This window comes from Manis javanica, chromosome 9, assembly GCF_040802235.1.
Source record: "Manis javanica isolate MJ-LG chromosome 9, MJ_LKY, whole genome shotgun sequence".
Taxonomy (NCBI): domain Eukaryota; kingdom Metazoa; phylum Chordata; class Mammalia; order Pholidota; family Manidae; genus Manis; species Manis javanica.
The window spans coordinates 34,909,780-34,933,407 of record NC_133164.1 but is presented as its reverse complement, the minus strand read 5'-3'; the positions used below and the strand labels follow the sequence as shown (position 1 = coordinate 34,933,407).

At 33.6% G+C, this 23,628-nt stretch overlaps 1 protein-coding gene across 1 annotated transcript in view; it reads right to left on the bottom strand.

The window, feature by feature from the left end:
* The window catches only part of LOC108397109 (ubiquitin carboxyl-terminal hydrolase isozyme L3-like), a 211,672-nt gene that overhangs the window by 134,213 nt on the left and 53,831 nt on the right, over positions 1-23,628 (bottom strand). The window lies entirely within an intron of this gene.

The following is a 23,628-nucleotide window of genomic DNA, read 5'->3' as shown; positions in this document are numbered from 1 at the left end:
CTCTGTTCCTCTTCCTCCCGCCTGGAGCTGTGGTGGGGGGAGTGCTCGGGTCCCACTGCATCACAGTTTTGTTACTTTACCCTTTTCCATGAGATGTTCTCTTCCCAGATGTATGCTGGATGGCAAAATCTTACTTCTGGTCACTTTTTTAGGATTAGTTGTATTTGCTGCATTTTTGTATTAAATGTGGTTTTGGGGAGATTTCTGCCTCACTTCTTATGCTGCCATCTTTTTTCTTCCTCTTGTTCCACGCATTTTATCTTTGACATTGATTGTATCATTTTACATTACCAGCAGCAATGAATAAATTGTTAGTGACAACTTTGGAGAAGCAGAGCAGCACCTCCAGATGTCTTTGTCTTTCCATCCTCTCACATGTAAAACATAACAGCCTTCATATGAGGAAATGTTGAATTAATAACTAAACAGTATATATTTCAAATTATATCAAAATCATTAGCCAACCCGAATTGTTTTCTTTTTATTAACATCTTGTTTTGACCATGGCCTGATTGCCAAGATAATAAGAAAAGCAATATTTTGCTTTCTTTATTTAATCAAACATTTTCTCCATTGTACTAAAGCAGAGGATATTTGTTTATAACATGGCATTGCTTTTAGTCCTAATTACTTATCTTAAAAGAATAAATCAGAATAAATCCTATTCAGGGAAGAACAATGAGGGTATTAAAAGACTTGGCAGGTGTGAGGAATTCTTAAAGATACAAGGGACACTTTATCTTACAAAGGGAAAATTTACATGTTTTTGAATGTTTCAAGATCAATCATCAAGTAGAAAAGATTACAGAAATTATCTCTAATGAATGGATCATACGAAAAAAAAACTTTTTAAAGCTTCATATCAAATATAGTTTTCTAACAGTCTGTATTCCCCAAAAATGGATGGAATCTTTCCAGTGAGTCACTTTCTTCTTCCAGGTAATGAGGCTGTCCCAATTCAGATATGCAAGCAGAGTCTGGGCCACAGTCATTTTTTATTAGTATTACTATTATAATTATTACTATTAAAACACAATGTAGTGGTTGGGCAAATAGTCATTTAATGTTCCTTAAAGTCATAAAATTATAAACAGGTATCTTCATAAAAGTATAAATATTACAGATAGAAAATTTGTTTGTAAAGCAGATTAAACCATGTTTAGTTATTTAAAAATGATAAAATATTATCGGATACAATTAAAATATGTTTATAATGGAAGTCTCTGAAATGTATCCCCATGCATTGCTCTTTACCTGGATTGTTAAGCTGAAAGTGATGCACAGTTATAAGTAAAATATTTACATTTTCTAAAAATTCTTTTTAAAAGTAGTTAATGCATCTTTCTTTTACTTTTAAAACATCTGAATCTAACATATTGGATTTAATAATGTATCTTGATTTAACTTACAGCATCTATATTGTACATGATTTGAAACATTTAATTAACTACATGGAAAAAATTGCATTTTCACTGAGCTGAGAAAAATGAAGTTTAGGTCTTTTGCTTTTTAATTTTTTTTAACATTATGATGTTTGAAAGTGGAAATGTAAGGTCTACTTGCTTGTCCATTTTTCATTTCCATAAAAAAACACATAAAATGAATAATCACATAACTTTTCTGGCAATTATATGCCTGCCCATGAACTATGGATATTCAGTCTCCTGGATATTCACAAGCACTCTAGCTCTTCTATTACATATTTATTTGTATATTAACTTTTCATGTATTTTATTTCTCTGTGTCTGTGTAAGTAGCAAACTGTAAGTAAGCCCTTTAGTTCTGAGGAAAAAAAACAAAACATAGGCATTATACATGACTGATTAACAATAGCATTCATCTGTGGACCCTGGACAGAACAAAGGGCCAAAAATGTACACAAGAAAATTGGTTATTCAAGTATTGCAAAAGGAGAGCTAAGAGATATAACCTTAGAATTACTCTGCTTATTAAAATGAGATGCCTCAAAGCCATGATTATATAAATAGTAAACCAAGTAGGAGAGTCATCCTGTGATAAAGACTTGGTGAATACAGTAGCAGAAAGCAGAGACAACCGGAGAGAAGTGGGAACTGAAGGATAACAGAGCAGGAGGTAATGATAAAAGTGTGCTATTTCCTTGTCTCTGCTTAGTCTGTAGCTCAGTTTAAGCAATGTGGAAATATTTTATTATGATTATTAAACTAAACCCCAACCTGCGACCCGATGGCTTAAACATTATTTAAATTTGTGTATGAAAAAAAATTACAGTTTGCTTAACCTTGGAACCTCATTAATACTATTTTAACCATGGCAAATAAATTTTTAATATTATTACACTTGATAATATATTAGGTTTGTAAATTTTTTCATGTTGCATTAAAAGTAGTTCACTGCCTTCAACATTAATTTCACTAGTGGAAACTGAAATTAAGGTAATCTGGTAAATATGAGTTTCTTTTAATTACTTTTTGCATTTTGATAGCTATTACCAATTGGTTATAATATTCTCATTAAATAGAGTAACTGAAACTATTTAAAAGCTATCATCAATCTATCAAGCAATTATAGTCAAAGATTGTACAATTAAAACAGATATTATGTCTTATGTAAAATAAAGACAAATATATTTACAAAGAAAGTTTGACTTGTGATTGGTAAGATGATCCTGTTGCTCTATTATTCTTTAAGAGTTTCTTCACTATTTTTCACTATATTCATACTCATTTATTTTAATTATTCTATCATTGGTTTTATAACAAATGTATTTTTAAATACTTACAAGGGGAGGTATTTAATAAATTCCTACCCTCACCTAATGAGACAGTTATTCCAAAGAAACCCAGCAGTGGTCTAGATGACATCTAACCACAGAACATCTCAGGAATTGAAGATATTAATAAAGTTGAAAGAGTGCAGGGCAAACGTAAATTCTGAAAATTCATTCAACAGACAAGCAAGCATAAAATGTATTGTCTAAATCTCCAGGTTGACTTCCAAATTACTCAGCTTGGATTTACTTTGAAGTTGGTAAATAAAGCTTGAGATTTAGGCCTCTGCACTTGTCTAAGGGTACTAGTTAAGGCCCCTGAAAGGGGCCCTAGAAATGCCTTCCAATTGTCATAAATTTTTATAATATTTAAAATTCTTAATTAATTTTGTATTCTTAAACAAACAGGACTCCAGCCCTTTTGTTTTTGTCTTGGTGGAAAGCACTGTATCATTCCAATTTCATTAAATGTGCTAGTAAAGCAAGAGCAACAACATTGTATTGTAAGTAACAGAAAATCCATAGGCCACTAGGAAGTTCACAGAATTGTGGACAAACATTCATATTAGGTGCAGGCAGAGACCAGTCTGGGGTAAGCTGAAGCAGCTCTCATAGCTGAAATCATGGCATTCTGTGCACTGCTCCTAGGAGTGCTGGCAAGGACTATACAGATGATGCCCCCACCAACCCCCTGCTCTTACACATATGTTGCTGTCACTGCTGTTCTAGCCTTACACAAGGATGGATTTTCCACAGAGCTCCTCCTTCTATATGAATCTGTTTCCTAAATAAGAAAGAAAAAAAAAGAAGCCAAGTATCCCTGCCATTAAGCAGGATAGCAATAGACATGTAGACAAGTCGAAACAATTGCAAAATGAGCAGAAAGCACTGCTTTTCTCCTAGGGTCATGAAACAGCTGTAAACTGCCATAATGATACCTGTTTGATTGATTACTGCTTTCTTTACAATAATGCCCATATCTACTTTTCTATTCCCACCCATTCCTGGGGACAACTAATTGCTAAACCACTAAACCCTGAGGTCAGTCCCAATCCTTCCATATATAATATCCCTGCTTCTCTGAGGGCCTCTGCAGAATCCTTCAAGAATCTGGACCTTGTAAAAGCAGCTACCTTCTTGTCATTTTCTGAGTGCATTCCTCAGTCCTCTGAATTATCTTCGTTTGTTGCAAGTCAATAAATCTAATTTTGTGGGACTACAGGTTTGTGTTGGTGGCCTTTGACTGATTAGGCTTTAATACTGAATCACCAATGCTTTATTAAACAGGAGCTAGGAAACGTGATTTTCTGGTGTCACTGTTTAAATTTCAGATATGAGTTCTCCTTCCCACACAATGCTGAGTAGCCCTAAAGAGAGGACTTCTTCAGTGTTGCCATTTTGAAGGAAAAAAAAAGATAGTTGTTCATTATCCATCTTTATGATTTTCCAACATTATTGGCATACTTATACATAAACAAAATTTAAAAGATATAAATACAATCTCTAAATCTAATCATTCCTAATTCTGAAATTACTATTAAATTATTTAATTCGCTTTATATCCACTTCAGTTCAGACTAATTCACATAGCAGACTTTTGAAAAATACTTTGGAAAAGAATGAATGGACAACTGACTGAATCTTCCCTTAATTACACAGCTTCTTATCTGAATTTTTTTGCTCCTATTTTGGTTATTTCCAAAGAACCCACCAAGCTAAAAGAAAGTTAACTTTTATTAATGCAAACCTAGTAAGGTCACTTGTCTGCTTAAAGTATTTCAACATAAAGTACCAAATCAATTTTGAGAATGTCCTAATTCTTCACTGTCCTATAATTTTTGCACATGAAATTCCCTCTGCTGTAATGCCTAGGAGTTTTATATATCTTTTAGTCTTACCTGTTATTTCTATGTTAATTCTGTCCATAAGTATATTTGGTAGTATAGCACTTTGCCTCCCACATGGTAAGGTTCAGGACAATATATTGTAATTGCCTACCTTCTTGTTTGTAACTCCAATATGGCAAACTCTGTTGGGAAGGACCTCTGCCTTGGCTGTTACATTGGATACATCTGATTTGATCTTATCCTCATAATAAATTAGAAAAAGATCTTTTGTAGCTATTGTTCTTTAAACATATCTTTTATAGTGCTAAAAATAGCACTTTCATATTTACTGACCATTTCATACTTTCTGAAGGAACTAAGAGTAACATGTAGTTTTTCAATATCCTAAGCCTCTAATGTTATAATCTGAAATCCTTTTAAAGTCCTCTTGCCAGTTTTTCAATCCAGAAATATTCTCAAGGATCTGGGAACCAACTCTTTGAAATCTCATCTTCTTTGAAATCAAAACGGATTGCACTCCTATCTCCCAACCTCTGTGCGGGGCCAGGAGCCTGACATTAACATGCGCTAATTAGCAAACAGATGGCTTCATCACCGCAAACAATTGCAAACTCAAGGATAACTCAATATGCTCAACGCATCTCACTGAACAACCTTCCCACTAACATTCCTCCGTTTTTTCTATTAGCTCAGTCCAGCAATTAATAATTCTCACACCCTTTGTTTCAACATAATTGAGTTCAGATTGAGTCCTGATTCTCTATTGGAATAACACTGAATAAAGTCTTTCCTTGCTTGTTTAAGATAGTCCAGTACAATTTTTGCTTTGACAAATAAGTTGAAAAAAGATGACTACCCTTTGTGGAAAATGGTTGTGGTGGCTGATGAAGAGGTAAATGTCCATTTTATAGGTGAAATATCAATGCCCAGCACACAGCATTGCTGGTGATAGAGAGGTCTCTATCAATGACCTTAGGGAATAAGGTTTGAATGAAAATACAGGAAGCACTACAGAGTGGGAGAATTCTCAGCCACATGGGTCAGAGGAAAAATGGCAGTTCTTAAAACACCTCAGGAATCACATTGTCCCTTTATGGTGCAAACAAGTGATTTGGATCAAAACTACATTTAAACAAATAGGCTCTGTAGCTGAGCTATAAAAACATAGACTTAAAATCACCTTGTGCCCTGACATCCCCTCCAAACTGGAATGGCTTAGAGAATGATCTTTAACATGACAAAGACTGATAACAAACTAACTGGGGTCAAAAAAAAATGTGCAGATATTAATAGCCAATTCTATTTTTAATTTACTTCCAGAACCTCCCTGTGCTGTTTTCAGGTTAAAAAAACATGGCTTTGGTTTAAGTTAAAAATATCTCTGATATGGAATCCAGCAGTTTAATTAAAAAATAGAGAATAGATATATGGTTATCATATGGATTTATTATTTTATAAGAATTAAATTCATTATGGCAGTTTACAATTTGATAGTTGACAAAACTGTATAATTATGCATTCAGAGAAAAGTGCCCAACTACAAATAATTTATAGTACAGTTATTTCAGGAAGCTATTGATTAGCATTTCTTAATTTGCAGAAAGATTTCTTGATCAGGTTTCAAACCAAATCTTTCCTATTTTCACAAAACAAAATCTCTTTGAACACACATAGAATTTCAAGGAAGATTCAGATTATTGTGCTGAGGAATATCTAAAAAGCCTTATCTCAACTAAAAACACCTGGGAAATCCTTGTACAATTAAAATGATTATATGTCCTTGTTTACCCAGGATGATTTCAATTTATGCCAGTTGCCTTCACATATTTATTAACAGTGACCAATTTTGTTTCCCAAAGTATTCCAATTCTGACAACAGATTATAATGTCACCCCAATTATATTAAGCAGTTTGTGGTTCCATATTTGCATGCACTTTAAACAAGAAAGTATAAGAAAATACTTGATTAACAGAAACTAATAATAGCAAACAGTAAACACTGCCTATGAAACCAGATTTGCATAAAATCCTGTTTTATACAATCACTTAAATTATCATGGAAGGAACTGTGAGCCTTCTCTCTCATTTTAACATAGGATTCTGATGTCTACTAGCAGTTTAACCAATTTTTTTTGGTATCATTAATCTACAATTACATGAGGAACATCATGTTTACTAGACTCCCCCCTTCACCAAGTCCCCCCCCACAAACCCCATTATAGTCACTGTCCATCAGCATACTAAGATGCTGCAGAGTCACTACTTGTCTTCTCTGTGTTGCACATCCCTCCCTGTGCCCCCCCACATTATACATGCTAATCGTAATGCCCCCTTTTTTTTGTCCCCCCTTATCCCTCCCTTCCCACCCATCCTCCCTAGTCCCTTTCCCTTTGGTAACTGTTAGTCCATTCTTGGGTTCTGATTCTGCTGCTGTTTTGTTCCTTCACTTTTTTCTTTGTTCTTATACTCCACAGATGAGTGAAATCATTTGATATTTGTCTTTCTCCGCCTGACTCACTTCACTGAGCATAATACCCTCCAGCTCCATCCATGCTGCTGCAAATGGTAGGATTTGTTTTCTTCTTATGGCTGAATAATATTCCATTGTGTATATGTACCACTTCTTCTTTATCCATTCATCTACTGATGGACACTTAGGTTGCTTCCATTTCTTTGCTACTGTAAATAGTGCTGCGATAAACATAGGGGTGCAACTGTCTTTTTCAAACTGGGCAGCTGCATTCTTAGGGTAAATTCTTAGAGGTGGAATTCCTGAGTCAAATGGTATTTCTATTTTGAGCTTTTTGAGGAACCTCCATATTGCTTTCCACAATGATTGAACTAATTTACATTCCCACCAGCAGTGTAGGATGGTTCCCCTTTCTCCACAACCCCGCCAACATTTGTTGTTTGTCTTTTGGATGGAGGTGATCCTTACTGGTGTGAGGTGATATCTCACTGTGGTTTTAATTTGCATTTCTCTGATGACTAGCCATGTGGAGCATCTTTTTATGTGTCTATTGGCCATCTGAGTATCTTCTTTGGAAAACTGTATTTTCAGCTCCTCTGCCCATTTTTTAATTGGATTGTTTGCTTTTTGTTTGTTGAAGTGTGTGAGCTCTTTATATATTTTGGATGTCAACCTTTTATTGGATCTCTCATTTATGAATATATTCTCCCATACTGTAGGATGCCTTTTTGTTCTACTGATGGTGTTCTTTGCTGTACAGAAGCTTTTCAGCTTGATATAGTCCCACTTGTTCATTTTCGCTTTTGTTTCCCTTTCCCAGGGAGATATGTTCAGTTTAACCAATTTTAAAAACACTCTTCTCTACCTACTTTTTAAGGTTTCTGCTTTTATTCTATATTCATGTTTATCTACTCTACACACAAATGTCTTTCACTCACCTCCAAATCAGCATCCAAAATGGAAAGAGACACTTTGAAAAACTGATCCAATAAATCATCATAGTTGTTTTTTTCCTGTATATTGTACTCCTGAATGCTTCATTCAAAGTCTTTCTGAAGGCCTCAGTTACAGTCACATTCCCAGTAGAAATATGCCTTGTGAGTTACCCACAAGTACAGTGGACCATAGAGATAGACAGTGTGAGTCTCTGTTATATATTGTTAACTTACTCATAAATATTAGCACCTTTAACCCTTCTTACATGGAAGACCAGGCAGAACATACAGATGTCAGTATTCCAGGTTTAAATGTCATACAAATATATTTATATATTCCCTAACCAAGGCTGAAAGCTGTGTTTACATTAGGAAAATGGTTAAAAGATATGAGCTATTAGAAAATGCACTTGGACTCAGACAAAATCAGAATGGTTTTAAATAATCCTATATTTCTGAAAAGTGCTTGAAAAATATGCTAAAATACAGATAAAGAAAAATCTGAGGTAAATGATATACAGTCACAGAAGTGAGACTAAATATGTGAATTATTATGAGTGAATTGCTTCAGCCTTCCTATAGACTTACTTCAAATATTTTCAAAAACAAAAATTAAACAAAATATTTTTAAACCAATTTTGACTTACTGTACAGTTTTCTTCCCAACATTGTAACCAGAAGGCTGGTTATTATCAGCACTGCTGCCTAGGAAATCACTGTCATTCTAAATATTGGATTTCCTTATGTTATCATATTAAGTCATTTTTCTTCTCAACACTTCCTGGGTCAGCTCTCAGTTCCACTTTATCTGAATACTGTGTGCTGTGATTTGCAAATTTATATCTTCAGGTCATACCTCTCCTACTGACATATATATATAGAACTCACCACCTAACACCTGCATTTGGATATCTCACAGATTTTTAATATTTGATATAATTAAAATGAGGCTTCATCTTTGTTTCCCACAAAATCTGCCCCTTTCCAAACTCTAGTTTTTCCCATCTCTCTAAGAGGATTAACCTCCAACCTGTGCTCACACAATGAGTTTAGAAGAGACATTATCCTCCCTTCTCACATTAAGCAACTTCCAATATATTACCACATCAGTTCTTCATAAATGAATCAGATCCATTTCTACTCTAGCCCCAGCCATAGCCAACTTAAGGTTGACTTTAGGAGCCTATCAGTATTCTCCTCACAGTCCTTTACCGGTGTTCTGTTTTGCTTAGAACAAAATCCTAACTTCACCGCATCCTACAGGGCGATGCAGCAGTTCTCCCTCCGACTTCTCCTACCTTCCCTCTGGCGTGCTAACTATGCTCCACAGCACTGACGTTGAGATTCACTTTCTCGAATATGTGAGGATCTTTCACGTAGCAGGACACTTGCGACCTGTAATGTTCTTCCTTTCTGCTTTCTATTTGTTTGGCTCTCATTCTTCATCATGCATTCATAAGCTTGAACATCACTTTTATAGAAAAGCCTTCCTTAATCATCAAATTAAAATGCAGGGTTCCTCTCCATTCTAACTTATCACTTTATTTTTCCGTGCATTATTTCCTTAAAAGTCATTATTTTTTATTTCTTTTTTAGCTATCTCCTCCACATAGTATTAGTTCCATGAAGTAAGATAATTTATATGTGTGAATTATTTTAAAAACCATGCTGTACCCCCAAAAAATTATCTCTGTGGAAGGATGATTTTCCTTTTTTTGTTGTTGGTCTGTAGTATTCTAAATTTTCTACAATGAATATGTGCTATTTTGGCAGATAACAATGCTAACAGTTTAGTAATAGTTTGAAATATATAGTGATTATAAAAGCTATTACTATTAAATTAATACTTCACATACGTTGAGTTGGTAACATGTTAACCACAGGAGTTTCAATAGGTATATTAGAATTGTATAGCTGAAATAGTGTAAGTTCAGGATCCTTTGGGGCATTTTGCCTCCTGATTAATAAATTCATTTGTACTAAAAGAAAAACAGTATAGTGCTGAAAACAGATAGATGCTTTGAATGGACTGGGCATATATATCACTGTATAAATGATTTTACAGTTTCCTTAAAATTGAAACTAAACCAATTCTTCCTTTAATGTGATGATTTTAACTGCAATGCACGATAATAAAACAGAAACCAATTTGAGCATTTTTACAAACATAAAACTTACTAGCCATTAGCATTTACCATCATATACTGCAGAGACTTGATCTTCTTTGCACAAAATCTATAATCATAATTGATATTCCTGCTCCTAGCCAAAGAAGCCACCTGTTCTAAGAGCACTGACATTCAGCCACACAACCAGTTTCACACTAGTCTGAAATAGCATATGTCATTATAATTATCTGACTATACATACTGAAAAGAACATAAAATTCAACAGCATAAATAAAACAAGAAAAAAAATCACATCTGCGAGGCTTAGGATTGAGTGCCATTTTTGGGAAAAACAAAAGGGCACTCTTACTATATCAAGTTATTGTTGCCAATTTTATGTGCAAATCATGCTTGAAAATATTACATATGTTCTGCTATTATTCAGCACAATACATGTAGATCAGATATTCATTATCAAAAAGTTTTACTATATCTTTTCTGAATTTACTGAAATGAATAGTTAAGTAGAAAGTGTCCTTACCCTTTTCTAATAATACAAATTGGTAACTGCAGCAAATACGTAATATTAATACATATAAACAAAAGAATGATTTTCTATTATGTTTTAGCTATGGTCATAATATTTAATGACATTAAGTATTCTAGATATTCCTTCCTTAGTACGTTACAAAATTTTCATTAAGATTACATAAATATTAAAATGACTTTGTTTTCTGCCAATGCCTTATGAAGCTGTTAGAGATTCCTAACTTTCAGTGCTTTTAATACCAGCAGAGTATATGTTATTCTGCCCCAAATTCTCTATCTGAAAGTTACACTGCAAGTTCAATCAGCCAGAATGGCAAACCAGAGTGGTGGTTAATATGCACTTGTCTAATATTATGGGGAAGGGGCTACTAAGAAAGTGCATAGTAAATGTATTGTGGAAAATGGGTATCAGAAACATGACATTTAAAAAGTTATCCAAACACTATCTATGAGCCTTTCTTTAACTCTACACCATAGCAGTTTAAACGATGTATTCACAATCATTTTCTTTTTCTCACTATTCTTCCCAGACATCTGGCTTTTTAGTTTTGGCTGTGACTATTTTATTGATGCCAAGAGGGCTTTTTCAGAATTCATTATTAATTTAATATTTATTTAAATAGGCACTAGTTATAATATACTCTGTGGAATTCCTAAAATAAAGATGCCTGTGATAGGTCCTTTTCATTGAAGAGCACACAAACGAGTTTGGAACTCTAAGAGTACCTGAATAACAAACAGATTCATGCAAATAAAAATAGCCAAGTGATGGACTGACCCCTCCACACATCATCCATCGCTTTGGTCTCGTGCCATGCAGGAATTGATGAATTTGATAATTTTCAGACATAATTTAGAGAACTAAAAGACCATCTTTATTCCAAATATATAGGCATCAAGAATATTCATGTTTACATTAAGTAAACACTCTTAAAGCATGTGCAATAAATATATTCACAAGGCAATGCCTGAATGACTTTGGGTGAAGAGAGGGAATAAGCAGCAACTAGAACCTGGGTATTTGGTTTTATATTGTTCTACCATTTTTTAAACCTCTTGATTTTCAGAAACCCGTATCATCTTACTCAGGTTTTTAAAATTTTTTTCTTTAAAGAGTTTCTAAGAAGAAAAAAACTAAGTATTTGTAGTCAATAAAGAATCTAAGCCTTGAAATGTGTATGTACTTCTACTTTGAATTAGTGTACTTCTATTTTGAATTGTGTATAATCCACTAAGAGTTTCTTTTAAAATTTTTAGCATTTTAAATTAATTTGTTTATGTCATATTAGCTTAGGCATTTGGGTCATTTTTTTTCAATTCATTTTTTTTGTTTTAACTGTTTTTCTTGTACTTCATTCTTTAAAATTCAACTTATTTAAATATTTTTAACATTTAGCTAAGCTGCTTACTTCTTTACTTTTTTTTACTTTTTACTTTTTTGTTTCCTTTTTACTTTTTTACTGAAACATGTTCCAAATGTGTTTTACAGAAACTCATTTCAAAGTGTGTGTTTGAGAAAGGAGTGTTTCAGTGACCAAACTATTTCTGTAAAGTAGGACTTCTTAGCACTTTGCATACACTGTAAATCTGTGTTGATATAATATATAGTATTGCCCACTTATTTAGCCATCATACTTTTCTTCACTAAAATATCTTACAGGATTGTAACACACTCTGGGAAATGCCTGTGATGAGGTCTGAAGTGCCATGATTTATTTTATTTAAATTATGAAAGAATGGTATGATGTTTGTGAAGGGAAAGTCTAAATTTTTTCCTTAATTTCATTTTGCATTGCCCTATCAAATGTATTCAAAAAAGTATATTTTTTCTTTTATCAAGAACAAATTCCCTATTAAATATAGCATTGTTAGATCAGAATTTTGTGTAAGAATAATTTTACTTAAAACAATTAAAGTATTTGAATCTAGTCTTTTTTCCTTACATGTCATCTAGTCAGTGAGGAGAATAACAACAGACAAAATGAAATCTAGCTTTTATGAAGGCTTCTTAGATACCAGGCATGGAACCAAAAATTGTATTAATATTATGTCCTTCAGTCCATGTACTGTTCTGGGATGTTGAGGCTTAAAAAGATAAGGAATTGAGCTTAATGACATCTAAGGCCATAGTTCTAGTGACAAAAGTGAAATTTATCCCCCAGGTATGTTCATTGTTAACAGTATGCCTTCAAGTGCAATACTTTCATGATCTTAAGCTGATGTGACTTTAAATAATTCAACCTCATATAATCATAAGTGGTAATGAATATCTATAAATTTACTGTGTCAGGTGAAGAGGGTAAAGAAAGTATAAAATTTCCTTCATAGAATAATCACCAACATTGTTTATTTTCTTTCATATTATGGTTAAAAACACATAGCATTAACTATTTTTAAATATACAGTTCTAGTAATATATTCATATTATTGTGCAACAGATCTCTAGTAGAAGTTTTTTGTCTTACAAAAATGAACAATACATTGAACAAAAATCTCCTTTTCCCCCTCTCCTGGGTCCTGTCAACTACCATTCCACTTTCTGTTTTTAAGAGATTTAGATATTTCATATAATTGGATTAATGAAGTTTTTGTCATTTAATGACAGACTTACTTCACTTAGCATAGTATCCTCAAGGTTCATCCATGTTGTAGCATATGATGGGATTCCTACTTCTTTAAGGCTTAATAATGTTCCATTGTATGTATATACCACATTTTCTTTATTCATTTGTTGATGAATATTTAGTTTGCTTCAACATCTTGGCTACTGCGAATAATGGTTCAATGAATGTGGGTGTGCCAACAACTCTTTAAGACCCTGTTTTCAATACTTTTGAATATATACCCAGAAGTGGGATTGCTGGATCATATAGTAGTACTATCTTTAATTATTTGAGAACCCTTCGTACTGTTTTCCATAGTAGATGCACTATTTTACATTTCTACTAACTGTCCATAGAGTTTTAATTTTTCTATATCCTCACCAACATTTTTTCTTTTCTTATTATTTCTTTTCTTTTCAGTAAGGCCATCCTAACAGGTGTGAAATGCTATCCTATCATGGTTTTGTCTTATATTTCCATGATGATTAATGATATTGAACATCTTTTCACATGTTTATTGGCCATTTGGATCTCTTCTTGGGAGAAATGTCTATTCAAATTCTACCACTTTTTAATTTGATTTGTTGCTGTTGTTAAATTGTAGAAGTTCTTTATTTATTCTGGATATTAATCCCTTATCAAATACATGGTTTGCAAATATTTTCTCCTATTCCATATGTGGCTCTTCATTTCATCAATTGTCTCTTTGCTGTGCAGTTTTTGAGTTTGATGTGGTCCCACTTGCCTATTTCTGTTTTTGTTCCCTGTGCTTTTGATGTCCTGAGAAAGCATACCAAATCCAATGTCATGAAGCTTTCCCCCTGCGTTCACATCCAGAAGTTTTATAGATTCAAGCGATATGTTTAGGTCTTTATTCTCTTTTGGTTAATTTTTGCATATGGTGTAAGGATCCAACTTAATTTTTTTCATGTGAATATCCAGTTCTCCTATTAGTTGAAGAGACTTTTCCCATTGTACAGTTTTGACATTTTTTGAAGCTAATTTGGCCATATATGAGAGTTTATTTCTGGATTGCTTGCCCTGCTCCATTGACCAGTATGTCTGTCCTTATGCAAGGAACCATATTGTTTTAATTACTGTAGCTTTGTATTATGTTTAGAAATACAGAAGACCTTAACTATGTTTTTCTTTCTCAAGATCATTCTGGCTATTCAGGTCCTCTGAAATTCCATCTGAATTTTAAGATGGATTTTTTTCTTCAAATAATGCCATTGGAATTTTGGTACGTATTGTATTGAGTCTTTAGTTAGTTTGGGTATGATGGACATTTTAATAATATTAAATCCTTAAATCTTTTGTGTCTTCTTTATCTCAACAATACCAGATCACTTTAATCCATTGAAGGCTTGAGATACGTCAGAATTCATCATTGGTCCCTATGATGATTGGTACATTCAAGTTTACAGTACATCTTTGTCACCAAGCCAAAAGAATTTAAAGTTATGATCAGCTTTTCAGTCATGCTTTTACAAATAGACATTAAGACATGTCTTAAATGTCTCACTCTATGTAGCCCTCCTCTTTTTGCAAATTTTGATCTACAATTCTTCCCAAATTACACCTCCTTGATTTCTTCAAATATACTTTAATATATTTTGTATACCTTTTATGGTTATTTCCAGTAGAATTTTGGAGATAAAACACATTGCCTGCCATTGCTGGAAGTGGTTGTTGGCTGCTTCCCTTTCTCTTTGGGAGGTAATTAGTTTGTGAAGCCAGATTTGTATTTTTCCATTTTCATTTACGACAAGTACCAAGCACTATGCCTAAAAGAATAATTCTATTTCTGCTATTTTAGACTGAGGTTAGTGGGTACACATAGCTCCTAAATAACTAGTATTAACAAATTATCCTTCAGAATATGATAAAAATATGCTTCTGATTTTAGCTGAGTAGAAATTTTAATCTGACATTTAAATATAGAAGCTCTAAAATATTTGCAATAATATTTAGATATAGGTTCACTATGAAAGTAACTTAAAAACATTAATATTTAAGTATATTGCTTACCCAATAATCAATTCCTGTACAAGGGATTATGGCTAAATAAATATTAGTAGGAACTGGAATGTCACATAAATTTACCTTCAAGAATATTAAGGTCTCAGAACAATTACTCTTTTCCTATAAAAATATATATATGGATATGTACACATATGTATACATTTCACATGTTTAAAATATTTTTTAATCATCTGTGCTCTTACATGATGGTTTTATGAGGTGGAAAATCTATTAATCTAAACAATCCAGTATCCATGGATATTCTAATTCAAATGTTTAAAATTAGAAGAGACATCAGCAGAATAAGTAACATTTCCAAATGTAATAAAGTTCATCAGTCTGAAATGTGACTATTATGTGACAACTAACATCATTACTTAATCTTGGAAAGTAAAAAAAAAAGATCTAGACTTTACTGCCTTTAAAATGTATCTATTTTTAAGAAAAAAAATCAAAGGGGAAAAGAAGTAAATTGATGTCAGTTGGTAACTGTGACCTGGAATAGAAGTTGTAGAATGTACTGTATGCACCATGTCCATTCCAAGTCTGGAATGAGAGGGAGCCAATGTGATAATTTTGGTAGCAAAATTCCTTAGAGCTTTGGCATGAGCAGGAAAACAAACATCACTTCTTGTTGGTTGCAATATCTGAGAATTATTCAGTTTTTAACAAATGGACAAGTGATTATTTTCAGAAAAAGCTTTTTCCATACTTGCAGATAAATTGCATAAAATATTAATTCCAAAAGAAGCTTGTGGTAAACCATGTAGAATTTGAGAATGGGAAGGAACAAAGTTTTTATATATCCCATTGACTTCTTTTGTAATACAAACTAGCTAGACAGTTCACTAAAGTTTTAATAGTTATTGCTAAGGAATATGCATGTGACAAAAGCACAATTTAAATATTTTATGTCAATGAGAGAGAAAAGGAAGGAAGGAAGAACACAAATACTATGTTCTCTTCAAGCATGTCATATGTAACGTCTTTTTTTTCTCCCGTATGTTTGAAATAAATGAAAGCAACAAAAAGCTGAACTAAGCTAAGGTAATATTTTGCATTTTTCTGGGATCCCAAACAAAATCAGAACAATGAAGTTGATTAAAGACTCAAGTTTGAATATACAAACTGCTGAATTCACAATCATCAAATATTTCTTTTTTTTTAGGATTTACAGCTGTGTTTAAATAAATCTATCTAATTATACTGAAGTCTGCCATGTAATCATGGACTAATCCCATTTGCATGCTTAGAAAATGATAACAATGAGCTCCATTGGGCAATAAAGATTTAGATAAACAAATTGAGAAGTTTCTACACCAATGCTAGGTATTTTTTCTCATTTTTATTTGGCTCCCTGCTTCCAACAGATCATGTTTTTGACCTTAAACCAAAAGTAAGAAAGACAGATAAGTCAATGCTTGACACTTCCCCACAAAGACTGGACCATCTGGACACTTTATATTTGTAACAGGTGCTTCTGGGATTTAGAGACTAATTCTGGCCCAGATTTTGTTCTGTATGGGTGACTCTGTTGCTATGTGCAATTGTGCATTGCATTAATTGAAGAGAATAGAAAAGGCCAAGTACAGCAATTAGTCAGTTGGTCATGCAGAAAAGAGTCTAGTGGCTTTGAGCCATGAAATGTTCAATGCACAGATGCACAGAACCATCAGTTTTGCTCTCGGTGGTATGCTCCTAGTCTGTGACAGGTAAAATGCCTTTGTGATTTGATCCCAGTTTTCTGTTCCCTTTACAAACAAAGTATATTTTGTAATCATAGGAGAGAGAAAATGTTATATTGATACAGTATGTCTTGAGTATCTAATAGAATAATACACAATAGGCAGAAAACTAAAACAAATATATAAATAGGATTAATGTGTACTTCAGTCATAAAGTATTTAGATGTGTTATTTTTTTAAATGATGGTACTATTTTCAATAGTACTTTTCAAAATAAAATAAATTTTCAGGCTTATAACATGGGTAAAGATTTAATTTTGTTTAAATCCTTTAAAGCATGCATAATAATTTAGTTACTTAAAACACTAGTTTCCTCATTTATAAATTAGGAGTATTTTCAATAGTCAAATGATATGATGACAAACAAAGTGATAATCATTTAATTATTCTATTCCCAAATGTTCTATTATTACATAATTCTATTCAAATTATTCTATTACAACAAATAAACAATAAAATAACACATAACTCTAAAGGATTGACATCATTTTAACAATTTAGAAACCTATTTGTTTCTCTACTCATTTTTGGAAATTATGATATTTTTATACTTTATGGTATTATCATTTCTGATGGCTAATTTCATGAGTCAACCTGACTGCATTACTGGATGCCCAGATCTGGTAAAGCATTACTTCTGAGTGTGTCTGTGAGGGTGGAATCAGAAGAGATTAGCATTTGAATCAGTACACTGAGTAAAGAAGATCACTCTCACTAATACTGGTGGGCATCACCCACCTGAACGAGTGGGCTATCCATTCACGGAGAACCTGCATAGAACAAAAAGGCACAGGAAGGGAGGATTTGCTCTCTCTGATCTGGGATGTGCATATTCTCCTGCTTGCAAACATCTTCTCTCTGGTTCTTGGGTGTTTGAATTCAGACTGAATTACACACCAGCTTTCCTGGTTCTCCAGCTTACAGAAAGAAGATGGTAGGACCTCTTCGCCTCCATAGTTACACACGCAAACTCCTATTATATAACATATATATACATACACACACACACACATACATATACATATATATGCATATATGTGGATGTACATACGTAGTTTTGGTCCTGTCCTCTGGAGAACCTTGACTAACAAACTCATTAAATGTACATCATTTCCATTACTTTATTCTATGCTTTATACCAGTTGTTAATTCAACTTACAATAACTTAAGTAATAAAAATAGTGTTAAACACAAATTGGAGACTGGACTTGAAAATTCTCTGAGCAGACAAAACCATTTAAGCCACAGAAGTAACAATAAATCCAATTTATTTCATGAACATAAGTGAAATTTAACTTGGCTTATTTCTCGAAATACCTCTGATAATCATAAAATAAACTTCAGTCATCTTCCTACAAATGGTATAAAATAATCACTTGTAACCAGTCCTGCCATTTGGAAACCCCCACTGTAATAACCAGTCACTGTAAAGGTTAAACAATGTCCTCATTTTAGCTTTACAAGCCATCCTGTAATGTAATGCCCCTGAGTTTCAGACCAGTTTTAAATTTGAAAGCTCCCACTTTGTAAACTGTTCTTATATACATAATAAACTCTTACTGAGCTATTTTATTGATCTGGTGGTTTTAATATTGCTATTTTTGGATCTTTGATAGTAGGCAGTATATTTTTAAAAATGAACAAATATTTTGAATATGCTCTATAAATCAAGAAATGCTGAGTTCTGGGCATATATCATTGAAAAAAACAGTTCTACTCCATAAAGCTTACAGGTTTGAGAGAGACACATCATACACTTGATGTTTATTTGTATAGTTTCATATAATAATAAAATTAAGTAATGGATGATGTCACTTAGGCAAAGAAAACAAGGTAAGGAGGTGGAAATAATAACAATGTTATTTAGTTCCTGAAATTTTGAAAGAGCTCTTTGAGGAGGTGGTATTTACATAGAAACTTACATGAAATGAGAAAACAAATCTTAAAAACCAATGGGTAAAGAGCATTACTAGCCAAGGGCTGAGCAGAGGGAAGAGCAGGAGCTGGTTACATAACATGGAACAGGCTTTTTGTGGATATGGAGCATCTTCTGTAACCCAGACACTTCACTAGATATCTAGCTGACCTACTGTATTTCTAGATTTGCAGATACACTACATGGTAAACTGCTTAAACACTAAATACTGGAGAAAATTATATTCAAATCCAGATTCTGGCACCTACTAGGTGTTTTCCCATTTGTGAGATAGAGATGATATTAACAGTGAACAAACAGTGAACAGTGAACAAAAGTAAGCAGTGCACTTCTTCCAACACCTGACACACAGTAAGCGTTATACAGAAGCCAGTGATCATCACCATCATTAAACTATTATTCCCATTCTCAAAATGGGGAAATACAACTACAGGTTTGTTTAATCACAGCTATTTTGCTTGTTCTACGATGTTTTTCAGACAACTTTTTTAAAAAATTAATTTTATATAATTTCTACAATTGTTTTTATTTTTTAAAATTAAGGTACTATTGATATACAATCTTGCAAAAGTTTCACATGAGCAATACTGTGGTTTTTAAATTCACCCATATTATCAAGTCCACCCCTGCTACACCCCATTGTAGTCACTGTCTATCAGCATAGTAAAATGCTATAGAGTCACTACTTTTCTTCTCTGTGCTATACTGCCTTCCCCATGACCCCCCCCTACATTATATGTGCTAATCAATGCCCGTTAATACCCTTCTCCCTACCTCCCCACCCACCCTCCCCACCCCCTTCCCTTTGGTAACCTCTAGTCCCTTCCTGGAGTCTGTTGAGTCTGCTGTTGTTTTGTTTCTTCAGTTTTGCTTTGTTGTTATACTTCACAAATGAGTGAAATCATTTGGTATTTGTCTTTCTCTGCCTGGCTTATTTCACTGAGCATAATACCCTCTAGCTCCATCCATGTTGTTGCAAATGGTAGGATTTGTTTTCTTCTTATGGCTGAATAATATTCCATTGTGTATATGTACCACATTTTCTTTATTCATTCATCTACTAATGGATACTTAGTTGCCTCCATTTCTTGGCTATTGTAAATAGTGTTGAGATAAACATAGGGGTGCATATATTTTTTTTGAATTAGGGATCTTGTTTTCTTTGGGTAAATTCCTAGGAGTGGAATTCCTGGGTCAAATGGTATTTCTATTTTTAGTTTTTGAGGAACCTCCAATTGTTTTCCACAATGGTTGAATTAGTTTACATTCCTACCAACAGTGTACGAGGCTTCCCCTTTCTCCGCATTCTCACGAGCATTTTTGTTTTAGTCTTTTCTATGTTGGCCTTCCTAACTGGTGTGAGGTGATATCTCATTGTGGTTTTAATTTGCATTTCCCTGATGATTAGTGATATGGAGCATCTTTTCATGTGCCTGTTGGCCATCTGAATTTCTTCTTTGGAGAAGTGTTCAGATCCTCAGCCCATTTTTTAATTGGGTTATTTGCTTTTTGGGTGTTCAGGTGTGTGAGTTCCTTATATATTTTGGATATTAACCCCTTATTGGATATGTCATTTATGAATATATTCTCTGTCTACAGTTGTTCTTAATGGGAAGATTAGTCAGGTACAAGTTATTCCTTTATAACCAAAGTAGAAGTCTCCCCTAGAAAAGATTTTAATGCTTAAAAATGACTTATTTTCAATGTAAATTTTAAAATATATCTGAACCAAAATAATCTGATATTTGTAAATTGACCACAGATCAAGCATGAAAACATGAAATTGTTCCTATCTCTCAATGTATCTCAGTTAATAAAACCTTGTTTTCTGGGACAATACAGTTCATCAAGAACGAATCCTCAAAGTCTCACTTGTTTTAACAGAGTATTTAAAACTCGAAAACATCAAGTTTCTTAAGGAAAAGAGTTGTTCATTTTTCTCTGAATAGTTTTTTATTACCTATGAGTGGAATAAAGCAAGATAATAATAGTAATGATAAAAAGACTAAGAAAGAACTTGAGTCCCATAGGAATTAAAATAAAACAATGTGGGTCTCTCTTTCAGGAGAATACCTTCCTTATTGACAGATTTTTCAACAATAACATCTCCTTATTCAAGTGATGAAGTTTAGGATCCTAGGGAGAGCCAGTCATGGGCAGTTCTTTCCCCCGCTATGGTTCTTATTCACGACTCTGATGGTGGCTGCACCCAGAATTACTAATCTTGGATTCCCCTCGGGGTAGCACCTCCTGGTACTCAGCTCACAAAAGCTGTTTCTTGTAGCTCTCAGATGTTCTTGGTGAAAGCAAAGTCCAAAGCTATTCTTATTTGCTGAATAAATTTCAAAGAGTAATGAAAGGCTTTTGGGGGTCCTGGTTTGTGCTAAGCCTTCTGTTGGTTGCTCTGTGTCCCAAGAAATGCATGCCATGCTCAAAGATCCCTGGAGATTCACTGAGAGATAAGACATATTGTTCTACCTTCCTATATAATTCCTTGTACTTTGTTTTGTGTTCACATGAGAGAAAACACAGATAATTTGATTCCTTTGGTTAAGAGAGAGGGCACTTATTTTACCCACTTTTACCTCACTGAGGTTGCAGGTTGCCTTGCTCATCCTTGCAATGGCCAAATTCAAGGATGAAGAAAACTGACAGAAGTCACAACTATATTTAAACATCCAACTAGCAGGACTAAAGGCACTTAGGAAAATCAGGTTCCAGAAAATAGACATCTCATAGTTGCTCAAGACAGATATTTAAATAATGAAACTAGTCACTTGCAATTTTTCTACATATTTGTATATAATTGCACACATGAACACACAAATTAGAGGTTCTCCCTTCTCCCAACTGGATTATTCCATTAACATTCTTAAGCATTTGTAACTTAGAAAAAAAATTCCTTCATTCAATATCACACTCCAGTTACTTTCTCCCTCCAATGCTAAGCTTTCCAAAATAATTGTACACAATTCTTGCTTCAATTTTTTAACTATCATTTACTTTACAACAAATATAATTATTTTCAATCCCATTCCATTAAAATTATACAAACAAAAGCACCAAAAAAAAATCAGTTTCTCACTTAACATGACTGTAACTTTTTCTTAAACCTCTCTGCTTTCTTCTGTAGTTTTCCTCCTGTTTCTCTGGCCTTGCTTTTCAGTCCCTCTTAAGAGAATGACCTTTCTGCATTTGCCCTTGATATGTTATTTTGCAACAGATTTTTCTTACACGATGGTCTGAACTTTCCCTGGACTATCTTATTCATTCCAGTTCATCCGTATACTAATTTAGACATACCTTTATCTCTAGAGCCCACTTTTTAATTCAAAGTTAGCTCAGTAGAGCAAAAAGACTAAAAACATTTGCTTCTAAATGGTCCATAAACTCCTCAAACACAACATTTAGAAAATTCATGGCTTTGATTTTTCATCAAAATTTGTAATTTTCCAATAATTTCTCTGATCAAAATTTATTTTAATTGCTCATTTAATATATGTATTTTCCATTAGGCTTTAAATTCCATAAGTGCAAAGGCTCTTTTAGATTTATCTCCAAATACTGCAGTATAGTAGGTCTTCAAAAACATTGGCTACTGCAATGCTACCTAAATTAAAAAGCTGGCATTTGTCTAAGTTGAAACATTTATGATTTGCCATTAAAAAAATCTCTGAATATTTCAATTACACATGATTTGATTGCTTTTCCCTTTAAGACTTTACTTTCCCCTTATTTCACACATGTTCTTGATACAAGAGCCATGCATGGAGATTCTTTAAATATATGAAAATTCACTCATGCTGTCAACAAGAACATACTTATAACTCTGCTAACCTTCTTAGTATCTAGTTCCATTATTTTTCCATACTCACTTAAAACATCACCTTTTCCATAAGGCTTAACTGACCCATGCCCAAGCAGAGCTCCTGACTCCCACCCTAATGATCCCACTGTCCTTTAGACACCTTATACATCACAACATGGACCTTCTTCAATATATATTATACATACAGGTAAGCCTATATATGGTACATTTTTATATATATATGAACTTTATATATTGTAACTACAGGGGGAGAAATATGTTCCCAGCCCATGGCAAATAAACCTTTGAAGATGAAATCAGTAAAAGGGAGAAATAAAGTGGGAGAAACCCATTTATTGCTTACAAACAGTTGCGTACTCATGCTCACCTGTGTCACTCATAACCTGGCTACAAAAAGACCCCACAAAACCTCTCCTGTCCAGGTGAGTGCTCACTCCCCACCCTCCCTAATTATCACCTAGGGACTTGAGGATGGACTACTTCTCTCAATCCCTTGGAAACACCTATTGATATGGAGTTGCACTTAAGATGAGGCAAGAGATTCTGGAAATAATGCAATTTTATCCATGGCCCACCCTTCCAGAAATCTTGCCTCACAATCTACTTACTCCCTATCTTCCTCAATGTCTCCTGTGTGAGAAAACTGGAGATGTGTAACCAGACTAATAATATACAACAGCAGCAATAAAATCATAATAATCCTTAAACTGGAGGATCCAGCTAGGTTCAAAGTCCTATGCAGATTAAGTCCATAGATTAAGATTAAGATTAAGTCCTCTTGCCCATTCGACAAGAGGCCAGGTAGTTGAACTAGTAGGGAGCTTAGTGCACT